Raw genomic sequence first — 18,655 nt, 5'->3', positions numbered from 1 at the left:
AGAAAACCTTTAAACCCAACTTCCAGCACCACAAACACCAGGTATGCTAAAGAGCGTGAAACTAGAAGGCAATTAGTTGGACCAAAACAACAAAGCCCAAGTATAGCTCAGCATTAGCCACACTACCTCTACATACCACATTTAGGGCATTTTTTAAGAAATGGGCCCACAGAGAAGTATAAACAATACTCACATCAATCTCTGCCAGTCTGCAAGCGATGTTCGGCACTAATTGAAAGTTATATAACCTACATACAAATGTTATATCCTCTTCAAACTGTTGAAAGTAAAAAAATAAAACTTTGATGGTTACCAGAGTAGACAAATGACATACAGAGAATCTACATTAAGAATCACAGACAACTTCTTGTTAGAAACTCTGTATAGTAGAATGTGATTGAAACATCATGTTGAAACATTACTTTCACTTTGATTATTTATAATTGTCATTGTTGCTCCTAGATGGTCTCCTAAGTATGCATCAGTTTACTAACTCATTGAGCATTGAGAATTAAAGTTATGCATTTTTCCTTCTTGCTCCTTTCAAATAATATGTAAATGTCACCCCATCTCAAAAGAATTAAGCCAACAAAGAAAAAGTGTGTTACTTTGCTTTGTGATGTCTGTCAGAACCAGTATAGTGTCTCTCAACTGTAGGCATCAGGCATAGATTGAAAATTTAATTGAAATTGTTCATGTCTTGTATTGATTGTGCAGTTTTTCATCTCATGCTTTTTTCTTCCCCATTTCTATTTCTATAATAGCTAATCATGTTCTACATGTCTTCGTTTTTGTTTCTACACTGAAGCTGTAGAACTTTTTGAGTAAATTTTAATTAGAAAATATTAAGCCATTTTTATAATCAGTCAAAATTTGTATTTAGATTAGTAGAAAATAGTTCCCATATTCCAATATATTTATTCAATTGTGATGGTTTGCATGAAGAATTTATAACTAAGTTATGGTAGAGATAAAAAGATGCTCTTTTTCAGAAAACTGTATTTGATCTATCTATATTTTGGTATCATCTTCATACCAATTGTTAGTGCACTAATTGTCACTACTCCATCCAGCCCCAGGTCTCTCCACCTCAGATTCTCCCAGTCACAGTGGCCAGCTGGCTTCTGTAGTGTTGAATGAGGGGATGATAAAGCCTCAGAGCAACTCCCATCAAGCAAAGGACAGGGATTCTGTACTTCTGCACTGTACATAGGACCATGCAGGGATGCCTCACACAGTCTTTCGAGACATCCAAGTTGTCAGCAGCAAGACTATCATCTGTTTCTGTTAGGTGATCCTAGGGTATAGTGTCCACCCTGGGACCCAGGAACCTGCCCCCCACTGCCAGGAAGTGTGTGGGATCCCTCAAAAGAAAGTTGTGGCAGCCTAGCATGGTGGCATGTGCCTTTAATCCCAACACTCTGGGAGTCTACGGCAGCAGGATCACAAGTTTGAGCTCAGGATGAGTAATTTAATGACTTGGTGAGACCTTGTCTTAAAAGAAAGAAATCAAAAAAGGGCTGGAGGCATCAATCAGTATGAAGTTTCTGGATTCAATCCCAGCACCAGAAAAGAAAAATAAAAGAGTATCACTGCAATTACTGCTATCTCCAAAGCAAATGTTGTATATACTCAGACTCGATCTTCAGTCCATTATTGTGATTTATTATCACTGTCACCCTTGTTTTAAAATCAAGAAATCTGGAGACAGAAAGGCCTCAACAGGTGCAAAGCTCCTCTTTCCCTCATGATTCATCCCAGTGCCTAAAGCCCAGCCAGGCACAAAACAGAGGTGTAAAGGCCACATGTATTTGCCTCTGCTTCACAGGAGGACGCTCCCATCAATACTTAGGGTACCTGGAGTTCTTGTAATATTATGGATAATGTGCCAGAGAGAGTTGCCTGAGCTCCAAAATTCATGGTTCTGCACAATCCAAGGACATTTGAAAAAGTATGAATTAGACAAGGGGAAGGTGAAAAGTCAAGCCCCAAAACTTACATATCAACAAGAAACAATGCAGTCAAAGACACCAATAGAAAATGTAAAGAAGAGTGTGATCATAGTTACATTTATGAAATAATTAGCAATGAATGCTCATCCATTTTACAAGAGCATAAACCAATTCTACATGTGTGCTAAATTCTGGAGAGTGGAAAAATCAATAGCAGTCAGTTTCGTTTTGCTACTAACAGAATTTTACCACTGCTGTATTATTTCCACCAAAATCTCCAAGTTCAATAGGTATTGAGAAAAATATAGAAAAAAATGCATAACAAAACAGTAGGTAGAAGAGAGGGAAAACTTGAATTACTTTTAATGGACCAAGAGCATTTGTAATGGGAAGTACAATGAAGCAAGTAATTACCTTGAAATAGATCTTAAATATGCTATTACTTATAAGTACATTTGCATTTTCAAAAGATCCAAGATAAATTGTTAAAGGAGTAGACAATAAGAATAATCTGCAGCAATGCATAAGATTCTAATAAGATTACTGACATTTAGAAATGGGAAGAAAGGAGCTAAAGGTGTAGGGAAGGTGGGATGGGTAGGGGAAGAGTAAAAAGGGAAAAGAAAAAAATGTGAGAGAAGGAAAAGATGAAAATAAAGTGTTTGTAGATGGGGAGGGGAGGAGGGGGTGAAGAGAGGGCAGAGGTAAGGGGAAAAAATGAGAATCAAGACTTGTCATGTAGAGGTACAAGATCCCAACAATGAATGTAACTGTACTGTATCCCTAAAATGTACCAATAAACTCAATTAAAGCTGAAAAAAACAAGAACTCTGAATAAATCTTACATGAAAAGGCGGTTTGCTTAACTAAAAATGAGGGATCACAAGTCATGTAAAAATAGTCCCCTTCAACATTTAGACCCTTTTTGCACAAAGGAAGGGTGGCCTTGGATCCTGAAGCACATCTGTGATGGTTAATTTTATAGGTCAACTTATGTGGGCTATGGGATGCCCAGACAGTTGACTGAACATTATTTTTCCCTGTTTCCTTGAGACTGTTTCCAGTAGTGATGAGCATTTGTGTTGATGAACTGAAGAAAGCAGGTGGTCCTTCCAATGTTAGTCACCAACCAGCCTATTGAGGGCTGGACAGAACAAAGAGGGAGAGAAAGGTCAAGTTTGCTATCTGTTGATCTGCACCCATTTTTCTGCCTTTGGTGTTCCTGGTTCCCAGGCCTTGAGACACGGAGTGAAATCTACACCATCATCTCCTGACTCTCAGGCCTTCTGATTGCACAGCCTGCCTCCCTGGGTGCCCAGTTTGCAATCATAGAACTTTCCTGCTTCCATAATTGCAGGAGGCAATACCTTGTATAATTAAAGTCAGAGGGAGAGAGGGAGGAAGGGGGAAGCGGAGAAAATAAAAACCTTATATTGGTTCTGCTTCTTAGGAAAACCTGGCTAATCAACTACATTGTTCTGTGTGTTCTTCCCATTCTTTGCATGTCTGGAGTCCTCTGATATTGAGGAATGGCTTCTGAGAAGCCTTAGCTCAGTCACGCAGTGCATGTGCACACATTTCTCTTCATGTTCATTTTCAATGATTGCTGTAACAAGGTATCACAGATTGAGTGGTTTAGAAAGCAGAATTCTATCATTTGGAGCTCTGGAGGCCTGAGTCTGAACCCACGTGTCAACAGGGTCATGCCACACCCATACCCCACCCAAGGTGCGTGCAAGGACACGTTTCAAGCCTTTCTCTTACTTCCAGCTTCCGGTGGTTTTTCTGCCCATGGAGGGGTGACTCTAGTCTTCAATGTGGTGCTCTTCCTGTGTGTGTCTGTGTCCAAGTGTCTCCTCTGAATAGGATGCCAGTCACATTGAAATGGGGCCTGTGTTAATGATCTCAACTTGACAATCTCTCAAGGTTCTAGTTCCAAAGAAGGTCACCCTGTGAGATACAGGAGGTGAGGCTTCCATGTCTTTGGGGCATACAACCCAATCTAGGGCCATCATGAAGACACATCAAGTGTTATGAAGCTACTGAAGACTCAGACATGACTGTTGGCCCCTTCCTTGGAGATGGTCCTTGCTTCCAGAAGGCAGTGGTACATAATCCAAAAAGTGTCATATCTATAATCACATGTGCACAGAAGGGACTTCGTTCACACTATGGGAAGGTAAAGGATGAATCCCAGAGGAAAGACTAACTGAGCTGATTCTTAAAGATGAAGCATAGCACAAGGAAGGGAAAGGAATTCCAGGTTGGATTACCTTGATCTTTGTAAAATCAAAGACACAGAGGTCAGGACAGTGTATACTATACTACCAGGACAAAGGTGCTTGTGACACATGTAGTCAGGTAGGAAGAACAGGGAGACCCAAAGGAAAGGTTTCTCTACTTTAGAGAAAATAGCATCAGCCCAGGGCAGTATGAAGAGACCCAGTGGCAGCACATTTAAATGGAATGAGGAAGTTGAAGGAAAGAGACAGGGAAAAATTTTGCAGGGTACATTTGCTGCTGAGGAGGAAAAAAAAAAAGGAAACTAGATAATTCTGCTCCAAGCTATGGACACCTGATTCAACATGGCTTTTGGTGATTCTGGGAAGACAAGAATCCTAAGTAGGCTCTAGGAGAACATAATGGGGGTCCTGCCATACTTATCTGTCCCAGATAGATGTAAGACCAGCCAGGACTGCCACTTCTGTTATTCAGGGAACTAAAAGTCTCTCTGCTAGCTGTGCAAAGCCATTCTTCCTTTTGATCTAATTTGGCCATCTTAATTCTCATTCTCATCCTTAGACTAATGAGAGGCTCTGGGGAGTATGTATGACTAGAACTTGTAATAACACCCAGGGCTCACCATTCTCTTAATTTAATTGGTCTGACCTGAGGCCCAAGCATTCATATTTTTTTAGAAAATACATCTTCTTCCCTGATGAATCTAACGTGCCAGTGGAATTGCAAACCAGTGACTTAGATTAACTTGTAATCCACTCTTCAAGACAGAGGGTAGGTCAGGTCTGCAGTGTTAGGAGGCTATGATAAGGTGTTTGGAATTTAAAAAATCAGAAACAGAGTAGCCTAACAACATGGTTCCTTTAGTGAGTTATAAGTGTTGGGTAGGCAGCCAAAAGTTAAGGGAGTTTGTGTTTTTCTTTGTTACATGTTTATTGTGAAATGGAACACATGAGCATGCTCATAAATTAGGTTAGGAGAGAAGGAAGGATTAAAGATGAAGGACAGGAGGTGTGATCAGGGAAAAGAAGAGAGCCATGAACAGTATCTCCAGAGATCTGGAGTTCACACCAAGTCAAAAGTGCAGAGATCTCATTAATGCACTTTTGAGTTTCTTGCAAATAAGAACAGACTGAGCTCCAGCAGCTCTGCTCCTCAGCAACAGGAAGTTATTAGGCAGCATGCAAATTAGACAGTGAGCCTTCCTGAGCAGAAACCAACAGCAGTTTCTTCCTCTCTCAGAGGGCAACGCTTTTGCATGGACCTGTGTCATTAGAATGTGAGAAAAAAGTGAACATCTGGACTGCCACTATTCTTGGTAAAGATAAGAGAACAAACCTAAAACACACACTGCAGCAGGATCTGGAAACTGACCTTTCAGTTTTTTCCTGTTAAACATCATTCACTGTGAAAATATGGCATACACATCATGTCCATAGACTAAGTTAAATAGTTCTTAAAATACTACCCATTACCAAACCTTTGAGAAACACACATTTTCATGAAATATTATCCAGGGAATTTATATACATTTAAATATAAAGCATAATATTCATTTAAATATAATAATTAAAAGGCTGGACTGAGGACCAAAGCTGAGCCAACTCAGATAATAAAATAATAATTTTTGACCAAGCCTCTATGATAAACCATGAAAGATTGTAAAATTTATTCTTGCAAAACAATGTTATTCTTTAGAATTTTTACATGCATGAATAGGTCCAAAAGCAAATTATACTATGATACCAAATTTAAGTTATAATAGTCTTTATTCAGGATTCTAAATCCATACTTGAAAATAAGCTTAAATAAACTCACTATCTTTAAATTGAAATAAATAAAGTTTATGAAAAGATTTCACAAAAACATTATAATTTGGCTAGTTATTTTTATTTAACTCATTCTAATTTGGCTAATGTTTTATTTCTATTATGAATGGGGTAGATGATAATGCATAGAATAGCACAATTTTTAAAGAAGTTCATAATAATTGGGTGTATTTAACTTGGAGTTGTTATCCACTGGGATAGAAGATTAGTGAATATAATATTTTTTCAGATTCTATGCAATGTTATGCATCAGCTAACAATATGTTGATTGCTAATACACTTTTATTTACCACTATTAATGCTTTATACTTGAATGTTTCTCAACTCCTGTAACTGCCCATATCTTCTGGTACTATGCTGATTTCCACACACAGCAGCAGGAATTTCAGGCCAAGGATTCTCTGGATCTATATAAGCACAAGGCCCAGTAGATTCTCCAAAAGAAAATAAGCATTTTTGGGAGGTGGGGTAGGATAACTGCCGCAGGTTACCTCTCCTTCCTAGAGATTGACAGTGTATTAAAGGAAACATTAAATACACTCAGTCTAATTATCCCCTTGACTTTCTGTGGAAATTTGAGCAAATCTTTTAATCAAATTGATTTTCTATTAATCTGTAAACTGAGGGTTTTGATTTAAAATCCACAAGTGTATAGAATTAGAAGGTAAGTTTAAAGTCATCTGATCTGATCAAATACATTGTCTTACCTTATATATATATATGCATTAATGTATATACATTATTCATATGTAATACATATATGCATAATTTTATGAATGTTACATTTTCATACTTACAAAAGGATTATCCCATAAGTGATAAGCACGTGGTACTAAACAATTGTTGAATTATTGAGAAGAGGTGACATGGAAAACATTAAACAATATTTTAAGGCCAGATAATATTTTATAAAAGAATGTGTTAAAAGTGACTAGTAAAAAAAATTTTAATGCCAAAAATGAACATTAATAGCTTCTGAATGTACAGAATTATGAACGTTCTTTCTACACTTTTACCTTGTTAGGCATTTTTCAGAATTTCAAGTGGAAAATGGAGTGTGATGGCAGATGCCTGTAATTCCAGCTCTGAGGGAGGCCACAGCCCTCCTGGACAACTTAGGGAGACTCTGTCTCAAAATTAAGCATAAAATGTGGTCAAGAATGTAGCTTATTATGAAGGCCCTGAGTTTAACCCCCAGTATCACACAAACATACAAAAGAGTCCTAATAGATATGCACACAAACACATATTCTCATAAAAGCCATGTAAAGTAACCGTTGCCTCCAAAGACCATATGTGATCCAACTTACTTTGAAGCAGGGTCCAGGGGCAGAGTGCATGGCCTTCCTTAAATTCTTAGGAACCAAGGCATGTTTTACTCTCTGTGCCTCAGTGCCCTGCTCTCTGGAGCAAGGATTACCACAGCCCCTTCTCAGGCCCATCAGAACAGCAAGCACAGCTCAGTGCTGTCATTGTACCTGTCATTTGATAAATATAAGAGAGGGTGACATAGTTGAAGAGTAGAACAGCTACTCACAGGTAGCCTCTCTAGTCATATACTTTCTGAAAAGCAGTGCTGGTCAGCAGGAAGGTGGGGCTGCATGCATGAGGTAGGGGCTGCAGAGGAGCCCTAAGTGGGGAAGGTCAGAAGATCTAATAGGTAGATTCACTGGCCTATGCCATTATCCTTTGTCATAGACATTCAGGGGTGATAGATGGGATATGATTTCAGTAGCAGAACAGGACTTGGATTCACCTGTTAGACACTGTGGACCCTTGGATCTTTAATGATCTATGGCTGAGACAGAGTTCCCATGTGTAATACTGTATTTTCTTTTTATCTTTGTAAATTTTTTCCTCTTAGGGTAAAATCACTCTATTATGTAGATATTTGCTGTATATAATTTTATGATTTGTCTTAGATTTTGTTATATAACTGTATATCTTGTACCTATGGTTCAAGATAGGAAATTATTAGTTATCACAGCTTGTCATTTTCTTGTTTGTGGTTGATGTTATTGTTATTACTGACGGTATTACTTTAGCCAGGTGACATAGTTGTTTTAATCAATTGATCTTCCCTATATGCCAATACCTAGACTGTCTAGGGGCCATAAACAATACTATACCAAAATACCAAAAACTGACCAAACAGGCAGAAACTTTCATTCCTAATAAACTAAAGAGGCAGAATCTTGGGACAGACTCAAAAGTCAAAAGCCATATAACCCTCAAAGACATCTCTGAAAAATAGTAATTTCCTAAAGAGGCCTCAATACTACTAATAAAGTTACATACCATAAGCAACTTACAAGTCCCAACACAGAAAACAAATAAATGAGATAAAGAGAAATACAGAAATATGATGCAGCCCATAATCCCCCACTCAACCATGCCCTATCAATGGGGAATTGAGGTAGAAGAAATAAAAAATTTCCCAGATGAATTTTGAATTGGTGGCAGCAGAAGTAAGAAAACAGATCAGTGAGTCTCTTGACAAAAACAAAACAGAGCTAATTAAAGAATTGATGACCACAATGAAGAAAATGATTAGTGAAGCTAGAGTAGACCCAGATTTTATAAAATAGAGGATCTTAGGAAAGACATGGAAACTATAGATGCCCAACGTAAAAAAGAACTGGATTCCATAAAGCAGACTGAAGTCAAAGGCCAGGATATTAAAAGCCTACTGAAAGTACTCACAGCAGAGTCAGCCACTGACTCTGATATGATAGAATATCATATCTAGAAGATAGGGCTGTGGTCAATGGTCATCAAATGAAAGACATCTTAAGAATAGCAAGGGACCACAAAAAAATCAACCCAACTGCTGCTAGATGATGCAAATAAGACTAATATAAGATGAATTGGAATCAATGAAGAATCAGAAGATAGCACAAAGGGCATTTAAAAACCTGTTCACAGAAGCAATAGCAGAAAACTTTCCAAGCATGAAAAAAGAAATTGATATACTGATAAGTGAGGCAAATAGAACTCAAATACTCATAGTCAGAAAACAACTACACCAAAGCATAAAATAAAGATTCTAGAAGTTCAATATAAGAACAGAATATTAAAAGTGTTAGAGAAAAAAATCATCTATAAAAGAAAACCCATCAGAATCACAGAAGACTTCTTAACACAGAACTTTAGGCCAAGGAAAGCTAGGAATGAAGTATTTCAAGCCCTAAAAGAAAACTGCCTCCAACTCAAATTGATGTACCCCACAAAATTATCTTTCAAAATTGATGAAGAAATCAGGTACTTCCATGGTAAAGAACACCTGAAGAAATTTATGACCACCAAACCAGTACTCCAAAAAGTTCTGAAGATATTCTAGAAAAAGACAATGAGGAACAAATGAGAATGGAGAGGAAAAAATGGAAACAAAGCTTTTGTAAATGGGAAGAGGAAGAAGGATTGGAGGGAGGAGAGAGGAATAGGAAAAAAGAAAAGTTATGTTATGCACAGGTACAAATTCCCTATGACAAATGTGATCAGAATGTATGATAAATATGTACTAATAAAAAATCAAGTTAAATAAATAAAATTATAAACACAACATAATTTTATTTCTCTTGCTCTTAAAAAATAAAGTTATCCCAATTTACTGTGTTGAGTTGGCATTGTACAGAAATGGACAGCCATATTGGTCTAGAAATGTTAATGTTTTTTATTTTTTTTCCATTTGTACAGGGGTAAGGCACTGTACTAAATATGTAAGGTCATATCTATGTGGGTTTGACTACAGAAACTAATAAAGTATTCTCTAATTAAAAAGAATAAGATAAGACTACAAGAGCAAGAAGCAATTTAAATATGTTAAGGGACCATTTTCATCTTCAGAATTAAGGATTATTTTAATCTTATATCATTGCCTTTTCTCTTTTACTTTCCTTTTTAGTTTTATTTTAGGATTCCCTATTTTTAATGTTCATACAGAGATTTCTTTTACTGAAATACAGAATTGTTTCTCTGGTATGAAAAACTATAATAGTACACAGGATCCTAATGAGATAATTAATAATGTGAATTTTCATCTTCAGAATTAAGGATTATTTTAATCTTATATCATTGCCTTTTCTCTTTTACTTTCCTTTTTAGTTTTATTTTAGGATTCCCTATTTTTAATGTTCATACAGAGATTTCTTTTACTGAAATACAGAATTGTTTCTCTGGTATGAAAAACTATAATAGTACACAGGATCCTAATGAGATAATTAATAATGTGAGATATGAAAGGGACGGGGGAAAAAAATAAGAATCAAGACCTATTATGTAAAGGTACAGGATCCCAATAATGAATGTAACTGTATTGTATACCTAGATTGTACCAATAAACTCAATAAAAAGAAAAAAAATAAAGTAACATTAGTGGTATATATATTATATATTATTGCCAGATAAATAATTTAAACTTACTTAAGAAACTTGAAGCCTATTGTTTTAGTCCAAACAGAGATTAGTTCTTTATAGCTGCTGAATACCATGCAAAGTACTTGGCCAACTGCCAAGAGTTACAACAGAAAACTCATAAAACAAGGGGGCTGGGGATTTGGCTCAGTGGTTCTGCTGCCTTGCAAAGGCTCGAGTTCAATCCCCAGCACAGACAAAAAAAAAGAAAAAGAAAACCCATAAAACAGGAGGATCTGGCATAAAGGATAGCCTACAAGTGAAAACACACAGAAGGGAAAAGGAAATAACTGATATATTTTAAGATTCTCAATTTTAGATAAAATCTAAATAAATTTAAAATAATGTTTGTATTTCTGTGGCATTAAAGCAGGTTTAGTAGGTTAAGAGAAGCTAATCTGGAGCTTCACCAATCCTATCCTTTCATGAGATTATAAGTACATCAGACACTAGGATCAGGGTCTCACTGACACATAAAAGATACAGGCAAATGTTATTTAAAAATATGAACTTCAAAAGGATTTCCACTAAAACTGGAGAGTTGACCTCAATAGCAGGTTATTTTTAAGTTAGCTATGGATTGTCTTCCTGGTATATTTCCATTTACAAGTGTGCTTGGCTTTAAATGAGTTTGACTGAATATTTTTAAATGATCAATCTTGTTAATAAGTAAAAAATTACCATTGTAAAATAAAATATAAGTTTAAAAGGGTGAATAAGAACCCTTACACATTAACAAAAACTCATGAATCCCTTCCACCCTCACTCCGCCCACTGTCCACAAGTAACAGTGCCTCCCATAGTGGGCTCTGGTTCAGGTGCTCAGATGAAAAGCACCAGGGTACCTTTGGTTCCTTTCACTACCTCTTACCTCATGTCTTTACCATTAGTAAATCCTGCTGTTTCCACCTTCAACTCCTGCCCCTCTACCTGATATTATCACCCCCTCTGGACATTTCTCATCGCTCCAAGGGCCCACTAGACTTATGGCACCATCTTCTCTCACCTGGATTCCTGGGAGACCTTGCTACCCTGGGTCCCCAGATGGAAAGAAAGATTCTGTCCTGTGTCAGACAGGGCTTCCAGAGGAAAATACCACTAGGAGATGGGAAGGGAATTTTAAAAAGGAAGGAAGGAACAACTTAAAGAACTGTCTCAGAGGTGGATTCTGGCAAGGCTGAAATCTATAGAGTGGGTCTCTAGAAGTGGGTCTCTAAAGAGTGGGTCTATAGAGTGGGTGTGCTGGCTAGAAGCTCAGGCAAAAGTGGATGCTAAGGCAGATGGTCTCTCGAAACCTCCATTTGTTATGATAGCCTTCAGCTGATTGGATGAGGCTCACAACATGAGGGAAAGTAATATTCTTAATTAAAATGGACCAAGTGTGGATGTGAACTGCATCTATATGATGCCATTACACCAACACCTAGAGTAAACTAGCATTTGAGGCCATCCCTGAGCTGGTCATTGTGGCCCAAACAAGGTGACCCATTCTAGTCCCGAAGACAGGCTGCTACTCACTCCTCTGCTCAAATCTCCCCAGGCTGTGCTTGCCCTAAGCAGAAACTGCCCACCATATGCTCCCCTTGTTCACTCCTCTTGCGCAGTCAATGCTCACCTACTGGGCTGTGGCCTCCACCTCACTCTTCCCAGAGCCTTGGCAATTGCTTTTTGCCTGGAGCCCTTCCACCCCTGTGAGACTTCCCTCTCCTCCTTAGGGTGCTGTTCTGATACCATGTCTCGGGGAGAACTGCCCCCAAGGATGGAGAACAATGTCTTCATCATTCCCCATATTCTCCTCTGTCCTCTATTTCTCCTGCAGCATTCACCACCATCTGATATATTTACCAATTACTGGTTTCCCATGCAGTCCCCAGGACTCTCGGTTACCATGTATTTGGGATTTGCTGGTCTTTTTTATTTCTTAGACTAGCGCTGTCATAATAGTCCTCAATAGGTACTTGCTGAGAGAATGAGAAAGTTAGAAATGATATTTCTAGTGAGCATGTGTTAAAAAGTGGTGTCTCTAGCTTTGCCTCTTCCAAACCTTTGATAATCATACCGCTAGTGATCTTCCTCTATATCGAGTTGATCTCTGTGCTGTGCAAAGCCTTGTGATGGGCTTCTATGTTATGATTTGGACCTGGCATCTACTGGTGCTAACAGTACCTGAAACCACGGGACACAACTCTACACAGACACACACTCAATCAGCACATCCACCACCTCCTTCATCATCACATCACCTCCCCCATCACCAACACGTGTCCAGCATCATCACCACCTCTCAACCATCATCACCATCAACACCCCTGCTGTCACCACCACCACCACCACTACCTGAGCCAATGACAAATCGCTCGCTTCCTCACACTGCTCCCTCTATCCGGGGACAACATTCCCATCATAGCTATTCATTTTCTGAGACTCATCCTCCAAAACTCAAAGTTTATTCAGCTTTTCTACCCCTCCTCTCTGATGGATATTGTTAATGAATTCTCAGAATCCACTTTGACTTTCCTAATATTTATGACAGAGCCTCAGAATAGGTTATTTCATTCATTTCTTTAGGAAGTTAGTTGATTAAAATTTTAAATAATGAGTTTCCTTATTTATAACAGAAAAACTGTGACCTACTATGTGAAGTATGTGAGAATTTGATGAATTAAAACAGGTTAATCACACACAATAGTGTCTAGCATAGGGTAAGTAGCTAATAAACATCTACAGTAGGACCGGTGAAACTAAGCTGTGCTGCAGTAACAAATAAGCCTTAACAGCCCCAGGCCTGGTAGAATCAAGATTGTACTTTACTGATACTGTATGTGCACAGTGCTATGAACCCAGATTCCCCTGAGGCCCAACATCCTTTAGACCTCACCACTTGCAGCATAAAACTTTTGCACCATTTGCACAAGGAAAGGTCTTCGTGGCCTATACTTCTGGTCAACAATATCGTTCTACTCCCTTTTTTCTTGCATAGAAAACATTCCAATAATTTCTAGGGGAGACAGACTATGATCCATTCAAGACATCAGATCATTATCCAGAATCTCTGAGGGATGATAAGTGGTCTTTCCCCATCCACTGAGAACCAGGAAGATTGCAGGGTAAGAGGAACTTACTCAGCAGCGCTTGATCTGTAGCATTTCTAAAATCCTACAGATACTATCAGGGCTCCTCCCAGGAAGGAGAGAGATTCTGCTGGGCTCCATCCTGCTTCTGCATCCTGGATGGTGCTCTGTCCCTAGTCCTTTAGATGGCTTGCCCTCTTTCTTCCGCCCTGGGACATATGCACAGTGGTTTGGGGAAGAGGCCCCCATGGGAGATACACAAATTTCTCAGCTCCTTTTCTTTCCTTCTGCATGGACAACAGATAGGGAGCTGTTCTAGGTTTTGAAAAGCAATGGGCTCTATGTTAGTTACTTTTTCTCTTGTTACTGAGACAAAATACCCAATACCCAAAGTTAGAGGGGAAGGGGTTTATTTGGCTTACAATTCACTGAGGTTTCAGTCCATACTCAGCTGACTCCAAGGATGGTAAACAAGCATTGCAGAACAGAAAAAAACAGGGTGCACACACAAGGCAGTGAAAGAAACAAGAGAGTTAGCAGTATCTCGCTGCCCCTTTTATATTACTCAGGTTACTTAGGGTGGGTAGAACTCACACCCTTAATCCTAGTGGACCTGACCACATGAAGCTTTAGGGGTACAACTAGATCCAAAGCATAACAGGCTCTCCTACCTGAGGTTCCTGAATCTGTTTTCTGTAAAATTCCCTCAAGCCTTAATAGGTGTCCAATATATTTTCTTCCAGATGTTACCTTGTGTCCAATTTGTTCAGTGATGCTTCCAGGTCTTTTTCTTTGCTTTCTCACCCTTGGGCCGCACCATCTACTCTTGTTTCAAGGACACCTTCCTTGAAGTTGCAGGACTTTAGTAGAAATGCTACCCCTAGAATCTGCCCTTTACTTTCAGACATTTCATAAGACTATCGATTTTATTAAATCTCACCTCTTATACTTGGAGATTCAGACAAGTTGTTTTCTCTGACACTGAGATGTCCAAATTGCTGCTTCTATTCCCTTTCATTTCCTTTAACAAATGAGCCACTCACTCTAGAAAAACATACTGTTTTTTGGTTTGGGTTTTGGGTTTTTTTGTTTTTTTGTTTTTTGGGTTTTTTTTTTTTTTGGGTTTTTTTTTTTTTTGGGTTTTTTTTTTTTTTGGGTTTTTTTTTTTTTTGGGTTTTTTTTTTTTTTGGGTTTTTTTTTTTTTTGGGTTTTTTTTTTTTTTGGGTTTTTTTTTTTTTTGGGTTTTTTTTTTTTTTGGGTTTTTTTTTTTTTTGGGTTTTTTTTTTTTTTGCCATACATTATCACAAGCCTCCCAATTGGCCTGAAGAATTTACATGGTCCTATTCAAATGCAGCAAAGGCAGGGGTGTATGCAGACACACAGACATTCAGTGAGACAAAACACTTGATGCCAAGTTATTTTCCAAAATGTTTTTGCCAGTTTAGGGTCAAGGGAAAGTCCACCTACCCATATTCCAGCATGTGTTTAACTCTATCCGACTTTCTCTGTTGTTATTCTTGTCGTACAGAAATCCATGAATGTCCTGAGGATTGGTACAATGTGTTATAAATTCTTCATTCCCTATAACTGGCCAATTGTCTGAATATGCTTTAATTCTGATATATTAAATGTTGCTTGATTATAAGGATGGATGGGAGGATTCTTTATGTGCCTTAAAAGGAAGAATCACCAGTCCCAAGGAAGTAAGGGACACACAATCTGGTACAAGACTTTGATCTAGAAAAAGCTATATTGTAACACACTTACTTCTTAAAAAAAAAGTAGGTTTCAGAAATGAATAAGAGTAATGGCCAGTTTTTCAGAAGGGACTTTTAAATCTTCTCATCCTCACCATGTCCACTGAAAACATGATGCCTAAAATTCCCTTAACGTGGAATACCACATTCCCTTTGCCTCTGTATCCAGCTCTTTACTTTCAAATTGGAGACTTCCTGAACTGGTTGAGTGGATGACTCTTCCTTGCTTTGCAAGAAAATATTGTCAGCTCTGCTTGCTTTTAATTCTATTGGTCTTTCTGCCACTGTCTGACAATATATAAATTAATTTCCCCTTATCTTTACTGACAGTGCATGTAAAGGTCACCATAGGATGGATTACTAAAAGTTTAGGAATGAAGCCAGCCAAACCTGGGTTCCAGTTTTGTCACTTATGGGGGTGTATTAGCAATATTTCCATTGCAGGGACAAAATACCTGACATCCACAATTTAAAGGAGAGGCTTATTTTGGCTCATGACTTCAGAGAGTTCCATTCACAATGAACTGGTTTGATAGAAAGGGCATGGAAAGGAATAATGAAGGAAATCTACTCATCTCATGGCAGCCAGGAAACAAGGATGGAGTTAGGGACAAGAATAAATCCTTCTAGGTCACACCCCAGTGATGCACTGCCTCCAACTAAGCACACTTAAAGCACATTCAGCTATGAACTCATCAATGGATTAATCTACTGAGAGTGTCCTCATGGTCTAATAATCTTCCAGAAGCCCCACCTCTGGACAAATAATACATTTACAGATACTGTTTGTTTTTTAGATAGAGTCACACTATGTATAGTTCAGGCTGGTCTTGATCTTGTAATGATCCTGCCTCACCCTCCCAAGTACTGTGTTTGTACACCTACATCTGGCCTGGAGAGACATTTTAGATTTAAACCATAACATTCTGCTATTTGCCCCCAAAAGATTAAGTCTACCTCATTACACAAAATGCATTCAGTCTATCTCCAAGAGTTGCCAGACTCTTAAGAGTTCTAGGACTGATCATAAATTCAAGTACAAAACTTGATACTCTTAGCTATGAGCTCCTATAAAAATAAAAAACAAAGTTAAATATTTCCAACATAGACTACCGTGGGATAAACGTTGCCATTCTGAAAGGGATAAATGAGGGCATAGTAGGGCTTCAAAGCAAAGCAAGACCAAAACCCAGCAGGGCAAACATTAAATCTTATTGTTCCATGACCAGCACATGAGGCATATGGCAGTGAAAAGTGAGCTCCAAAGGGCTTGGGCAGCCCTACCCTATGGCCTTTCTGAGTGCTTTCCACATGGCCTCTCTCTTGGGATGACTTTGATGCCAGAACTGCAACTTTCCTTGGACTGGCATCTCCAACTTCCTGGGGTCTCCACTACAGCTTCGGCTTCACTCACAGTTTTACGCATCACCGTCTCAGGTACTCCCGGAAGAAACTGTGTCCCTGACACGTTTTGCCTAGCTGCTCACGCAATCTTCTGGAATCTGAGTGGAAGCTTCCAAGATCCTATAACTTTGGCATTCCAGATGCCTATAAAACCAGCACATGTTGATGATACCAAGCTCTACTACCAGTAGGAACAGTGGATGAGCCCAGAGGTCCATGGCTTCAGCAACCTCTACTGCCTGAATGTCTGAATTCTAACAAACAGTTCCCTAGGTAGTGTTGAATGAGCAAGGTGCCCTGGGGCTCTCTTCTCAAAACAAAATCTTTCAGAAGTGTGGATTCTTCACACTCTTGAGATTGTGATATGCAGTGTTTGGTCAATATGTGAGATGCCCTCTAGCTATCTTTCCTAATGTCCAGATGCAAAGTACATAGCACTAATCTTTACAGCAATCACACTCTCTTAGACCTCAACTTTACAAGTGTTGCCTTTCTCGACAAGCTGTAGATGTTTCACATCTTTCAGCTTTTCTCTTGCTTCTGACTCTTATTGTAAATATGGTATAAGCAGCCAACAACACCACAGCTTGAACACAGGAATGCCTTGAAATCTCCTCCACCAAATTAATTCGTCTTCTCTTTTAAATTCAACCTCACAAAAAGCCTTAGAACTTGAACAAAATGTTATTTGACAAAATGTAACTTGAATGTCCCCAGTCCAATTTTCAGAAGAGTCCTCATTCCTGTCTGGAACCTCATGATGCTGGTCTTTGCTCCACCTTCCTGCCACCATTCTAGTCCTCTGAGCTCCATCCAAAATTATTCATCAAGCTCTGCTTACACCATTGTAGCATTATAAACCTGTGAAACTCCACTCATAAAACTCTTCCAAAGACTTCTGGACCACATGGGCAGGTACAGTCACAGCAATGATCTCACTTTTCTAAAACCAATTTTCTGTATTAGTCACTTCTATTCCACTGGGACAGAATACCTAACAACTGCCATAAAGGAACAGAGTCTTAGTGGCTAGTGACTGACTCCCAGAGAGAAATGTCATGGCAGAAGGGCTGCTAAACCCATGGCAGCCAAGGAGAGACAAAAGAAAGAGGTGGAAGAATACACTCCTCCAGGTCATAACAGAGTGATGCAACTTTTTCAACGAGGGCCCACCTCTTGAATATGAGCCCATCAAGACTAAACCACAAATGAGTACAGAGACACTCATAATCTCATCTTCCAAAATCCCCACTTCTGAACACATGAGTCTTTGGTGGGGAGATACTTTAGATCTAAACCATAATAATGGCCTTAAGCACTTCACAATGTCACACTCTAATTCTCTTCCCAGAGTGACCAGAAACATGAAGTCATTTGAACAGGATTCTAGTGAATGCAAATAATCCATAGAAAATAAGTAAATCATAAAGAACTCAAAAAATAAAAATAACTCCCAGCTTATTTCTGTATATGGTAAAAGTTTCAAGTAGCAGCTACTACTCTGTCACTAAAAGCAGAATGAATCGTGCCTCAACAGGAGCTAATAGTTCTTAAGGAGACCTGAGTCTAAAACAGTTACCTGGAGAAAATTCTCTCCCTCCTGCCTGCCTTCTCTCCCTCTCTTTCCTCTCCTTCTCTCTTTTCCTTCTTTTCTCTCTTCCTCCCCTTTCTTCTTCTCATTTTTCTTCCTCTCTCTCTCTCTCACAAACACACACATACACACACAACTCTACTATTCCCATATTCCAAGTCAAGATTGAATGTCTCATATTTGTATTTCATCATTTACACCTGATCTTCAAAATCACCCAATGGATTGTTATCCAAAGGAATCAAACTTGCACTTATTCTACATGCTTATATTAAAAGCAAAGTAGAGATAAAGTAACTCTACACAAATTATAAGGTTGTCATGGGGAGCACAGTCAGCTGCAGAAAGTTCAGTTCAAACACAACACAAATGTAACATTTGTACTTCAGTTATCATTTCC

Source organism: Fukomys damarensis, unplaced genomic scaffold (assembly GCF_012274545.1).
Source record: "Fukomys damarensis isolate Sample0158 unplaced genomic scaffold, DMR_v1.0_HiC HiC_scaffold_14, whole genome shotgun sequence".
Taxonomy (NCBI): Eukaryota; Metazoa; Chordata; class Mammalia; order Rodentia; family Bathyergidae; genus Fukomys; species Fukomys damarensis.
The sequence above is the reverse complement of the archived record's forward strand: the minus strand, read 5'-3'. Positions refer to the sequence as shown.